Raw genomic sequence first — 6,000 nt, 5'->3', positions numbered from 1 at the left:
CACGATGGCGCGATCTTAGCTTGTTCGAGCAGGTGACAGGTTTGTCCCGATGTTTTACAGTGGCTATCGCGTGCAAGGCCCACACTATCTTCGGCCGGAGAATCTCAAGGGTAAATTCCGTTCACTCGACGGCCAGTGTCCTGATTTTTTTTCCTCACATCCACTAGTTACTGTCAGCAGCCGGGATGACCGGAGGTTCAGGCTTGATGTGATTCTAAGGCAAGCGAATTCCAGCTTTATTTCGGTCCTGATGGAATGATGGAGTTACAGATTTACAGAGGGAATGATGATCTGTGTGTATCTTTCTTTATTTTTTTATTAAAAAGAGACCTGCTATGGTGCTTGGGAATGATGGCATCCGTTGATTGGATGCAATCCAACGATCTATAGCAGAAGGTATGTGTGGGTGGGTACCTGAAAATGTGGGCCAGGTATCTATCTATCTATTATATTATTAAAACAGCTTTGAAAGGAGACACCATGTTCACTGTGGCGGCTAGAAATTCTCACATTAATCGGAAAAAAAGAGAAAACTTTACACCATTAGATCTTTGAAAGGAGACACCACGTTCACTGTGGCGGCTAGAAATTCTCACATTAATCAGAGAAAAAGAGAAAACTTTACACCATTAGATCTTAGTTGTCTAAATTTTAAGGGCTGAGATTTAATAGCATAGAAGTTTTAATATGGTAATCAGATACATATACGTGTATTATAGAAATTGGCCAGCAGCAGTTAGACTTTTCTTACCAAACTAGCACTAGGAAACAAAAATTGTAATAGGAATCTAGGGAAAAAAGCTATGTCCGTGTATGATTTTGTGTCCGATTGCTATGGTGGCTAGCTACCAAAAAAAAAGATACTACAAAGCAATCACAGCACGTACAGTTTCCCATCTGCCGTCTCCAACAAAATAACGAAGAAATAGGAGCCAGAGAAAGAGAAGGTACGACCAGTACACGAGAGAAATAGATATATTTGATGGCTGGTCCATTTATTCAATTACCTCGGCTAACTCTTTGTACTCTACTCCTGTTATGAGGGATAGAAATTCCCACATTAACCCAAAAATAATTTTTCAAGTAAAAATACAATTTAAAAGTAACTAAAATTCGGAATTAAAAATAAGCAATGTTGAAAGAAGAGTCCAAATAAAAACCCAACACGAGAGTAATTGAAATTCAAAATAAAATAATGAGAATACAAAAATAAAAATGAGAGTGGAATACATTATATAAATAACTAAAATTTGCAATAAAAAAGAACTATTGAAAGAAGAGACTATATAGAGAGAGAGATTAATTAAAATTCGGAATAACAAATAAAATAAATTCTGAAAATAGAAAAATATTTATAAGAGTTCATATAGGAATATAATTTATCTCCAAATAAGAACACGACATGAGAGTAATTGAAATTCAAAATAAAAAAAAAAGAAAATACAAAAATAAAAATGAGAGTGGAATACATTATATAAATAACTAAAATTCATAATAAAAAAGAATTATTGAAAGAAGAGACCATATAGAGAGATTAATTAAAATTCGGTATAACAAATAAAATAAATTATGAAAATAGAAAAATAATTATAAGAGTTGAAGTAGGAATATAATTTATAAATAAAAAAATATCGGAATGAAAAATATGGAATTTTCAAAAAAAAAAGGTCCATTTAGAACACTACGATGACAAATACAATAAAGAGGGGAGAAACAATGAGCCCGTAAAGGAATAGAGTGGTGGTGGTTGATGGGACATCTAAAAACTATAAACAAAACCCGAAATAGAATCAAATGACAATTAAGAGGAGGGACGACGGGCATACCATTAAGCAACACAGTTATGACAGTTGGCGAGACTTATAAAAAGTAAAACCCCAATGATAATCATGTTCGATTTTAAATATCTCTATGGGCGGGCCATAGAGGAGTACAGTGGCGAAGCCGTTAATGTTTTGGTGGGACTTCTAGAAAGTAAAAAAGAACACAAACAATAATTATGTTCAATTTTTTAAATCCCAATGATAAAAAAGAGAGGATGCAGTGGATGGGCCGTAGTGGAGTACATTGACGACGTTTGACGGGACTTCTAAAAATTATAAAAACGAAACCCAACGAAACAATCAAATCTGAAAACTACAAGTTCTAATTTTTGAAGTTCTAAAGAGGATAAATAGAAGTAACGATAGATCAAGCAATCAAATAAAGGTGTGGCAGAGGAGCAAGGGTAGCGACTAACGTGACTTTTAAAAACTTTAAATTAGAAACATGGGAATGATAAATTTTAAATAAAATCATATGTAAAAATAATAATTTTATACGGGTACTAGCCGCGCAATTGCGCGGGCTACCCAATTATAAGAGTTAAAGTAGGAATATATTTTATAAATAAAAAAATATCAGAATGAAAAATATACGGGTTCTAAAAAGGATGAATAGAAATAGTCATAGAATCGAGCAATCAAATAAAGGGGTGACAGAGGAGTAAGGGTAGCTATTGACGTGACTTTTAAAAACTTTAAAATTAGAAACACTAGAATGGTAAATTTTAAATAAAATCATATGTAAAAAGCAAATAATTTTATACGTGTGCTAGCTGTACAATTGCGCGGGCCACCCAATTATAAGAGTTAAAGTAGGAATATATTTTCTAAATAAAAAAATATCGGAATGAAAGTTATGGAATTTTCAAACAAAAAATTCATCTAGAAAACAGATGACAAATGATAATAAAGATGGGAGAAGCAACATGCCTGTAAAGGAGTAGAGTGGTAACGGTTGATGGGACATCTCAAAACTATTGATAAAGCCCCAAATAGAATCCCATTGATGATTGAAAGTAGGAACAACGGAAAGGTTGTTAAGCAACACGGTCACGACATTTGGCATGACATCCAAAAAATAAAAAATAAAGAGGGAAGGCAGCGACGAGCCATAGAGGAGCACAGTGGCAAAGCCAATGATGATTGGCGGGACTTCTAGAAAGTAAAAAAATGAACACAAACGATAATTATGTTCGATTTTAATCTCAATGACAATAAAGAGATGAGGCAGCGGACGGGTCGTAAAGGAGTATAGTGGCAGTGTTTGATGGGACTTCCAAAAATAATAGATTCCAAAAATAATAGAATTGAAACCCAATGAAGATAATAAACTCTAAAAACTATAAGGTTCAATTTTTAAAGGTTCCAAAGAGAATGAATAGAAGCAGTTATAACGATTGATGAGACATCTAAAAACTATTAACAAAACCCCAAATATAATCCAATGACGATTAAAAGCAAGAACGATGGATAGGCTATTAAGCAACACGGTCATGAAAAAATAAAAAATAAACCCCAATGATAATCATGTTTGATTTTAAAATCTCAAGGACAATAAAGAGGGCATGTAGCGGGTGAACCATAGAGAAGTACAGTGGCAAAGCCAGTGATGGTTTGGTGGGACTTCTAGAAAGTAAAAAATGAATCTAAACGATAATCATGTTTGATTTTTAAAATCCCAGGCAACGGATGGGTCGTACAGGAGTACAGTGACAACGTTTGATGGGACTTCTAAAAAAATATAAAAATGAAACTCAACGATGATAATAAACTATATCTAAATAATGTCTACTACATCCGTCCCAAAATATAACAACTTTTAGCTATGAATCTAGACACATAGTTGTCTAGATTCAAAGCTAAAAAAGCTTATATTTTGGGACGGAGAGAGTAATTTTTAAAGATTCCAAAGAGAGAGAATAGAAGCAGTGGTAGATCGAGCAAGCAAATAAGGAAGGAGGTGACGAAGAAGTAAGGAGTAATAACTGGTATGACTTTGAACTATAAAATTAGAATCACGGGGATAATAAGGTTTGGTCTTTTAAAGTTTTAAAACAACGAGATAGCTATTTAATAAATTTTAAGTAAAATCATTTTAGAAAATAGATAATTTTAAATGGGTGCTAGCCGCGCAATCGCGCGGGCCACCCAGCTAGTTAACTTAAAGAGAGAATTCACTCAGTACCACTGAGTTCGTCACGGTTCAACAATATGCCACTGACTTTGTCGATTTCTATTATATAACATCGCCTTTCCCTTAACCTCTACGATTTACCATCGCTGTCCACAGTCAGTCATCTATATGCCGTTTGTACTGTTATTTTTTTCCGTAATGACCGAAATACCCTTTGATTCATCTAACCCTAACCAGTCAATCCTCTCTTCGAGCGCCCAGTCAATCGGCTCTTCAAGCCCTTCCTAGGGCTAGCGCCAACGCCGCCACGCCACCACCGCGTCGCATCTCCGCCCGCCGCTGCATCTCTACCGGCCGCTGCATCTCTGCCGGCCGCCGCGCTGCATCTCCACCCGCCGCCGCGCTGCATCTCCGCCCGCCGCAGCGCCGCATCTCTGCCGATCGCCGCACCGCATCTCCTCCGCCGGCCACCGCATCTCCGCTGCCGCGCCGCATCTCTGCCGGCCGCCGTGCTACATCTCCGCCCGTCGTCCCCAAAGCGACAGCCGTCCCCGGCGCCGCCCCAACAGCCGTCCCCCTCTCCGCCCCGATCGTCGGGCCTGGCGCCGCGACAACCGCCGTCCCCGGCTCCTCCATTCCTTGTGCCTCTGTTGCTGGTAGTGCCGTCGTCGTCAGCATCGCCGTCATCGTCGAAGGAAGTGCTGCCAATGGGAGAAAATGCCCCTGTGCTGCCGATGGGAGAAGATGCCCCTATGCTGCCGCGTGCCATCGTCGTCGAAGGAGGTCGTCCCGGTGCCGATTGCCGTTGTTGCTCCCTCCATTGACATCCAAGATGGGTAATTGTCATCCTGGGATATGTACTTGTAACATCTTTTCCACATAACTTATTTATTTAGCTTTTGTAATGTTCACCTTTTATGGATGATTTTTCCTTGCATAACTTGGACATTGAATATTATGCACCTTACTGTCAAATTGTGCTATGCGCCTTTTATGGATGAATTTCCTTGCACACATGCTGTACATTATTCATACTTATAATATGTCCTCATTATTATTTATAATCATGTTGAGATATTTTTCACATGTGTAGTCATGTTGTACATTCTCTCTCAATTATTATCACTCTCAGGACCCTAGATGCCATGGTCGTAGTGCTACTGGTCTTCACGCATCATAAGGGCATATTTGTCTTTTCTTTAATGTAAATTAACAGTTTGTGCCCGTGATGGTAAATTGTAAAGGTTAAAGCAAAGGCGATGGTATATAATGGAAATCGACAAAGTCAGTGGTATATTGTTGAACCATGACGAACTCAGTGGTACTGAGTGAATTCTCTCTAACTTAAAAGATTAGGTGCAAGGTTAAATAGGTAATTTTGTGTCGAATATTACAATAGATAGAAAAACACAAATTAATTACTAGCAGATTTATCGTTCTTCCAAACAAGTCGGATTTGGTGCGTATTGTTCCTGCGCCTAAGCAACAGATCGATGGCAGCTGACGTTTGGCGCCTCAATCTAAAACAAAGTAATTTACGTACGGTACTTTATGAGTTAATCAACTGAAGTATATATCAATACGAATCTAAAACAAAGTAATTTATTTCCACATAGTTACCGATGATGGTTAATGAAAGTTGCATCTTGGATTAAATAGAAAATATTTGCCTCTCGTGCGTGTAGATTGTAAACAGAGAATCATTATGAAGAATCAAATTTTAACTAGATGGAAAAAGTAGTTTTAATTAGACTAAAATCTATATATGAATAGACGGTACAGCAAATAAAATGCACTGATGCCGTGAGGCCGTAATGATTAGATCGACGAGCGCAGGAGATTAGAATTACGAGGATTACTTCGAGGGTAGTTATAAAAAACGGTCCACGAGATAAGTTAGAGATGGTGTGGCTATAAAAAGTACTAAACTACCCCTGCTTATATTGATTTTCTTCTAAATTATCACTCAAAAAATAAACGGTGGATGTGCAATACATTGGAAGGTACCTAGCATACCTCCCAAGCACTGTAAAAGATCTCTAT

Source organism: Oryza glaberrima, chromosome 1, assembly GCF_000147395.1.
Source record: "Oryza glaberrima chromosome 1, OglaRS2, whole genome shotgun sequence".
Classification (NCBI taxonomy): Eukaryota; Viridiplantae; Streptophyta; class Magnoliopsida; order Poales; family Poaceae; genus Oryza; species Oryza glaberrima.
Note: the sequence above shows the minus strand (reverse complement) of the source record.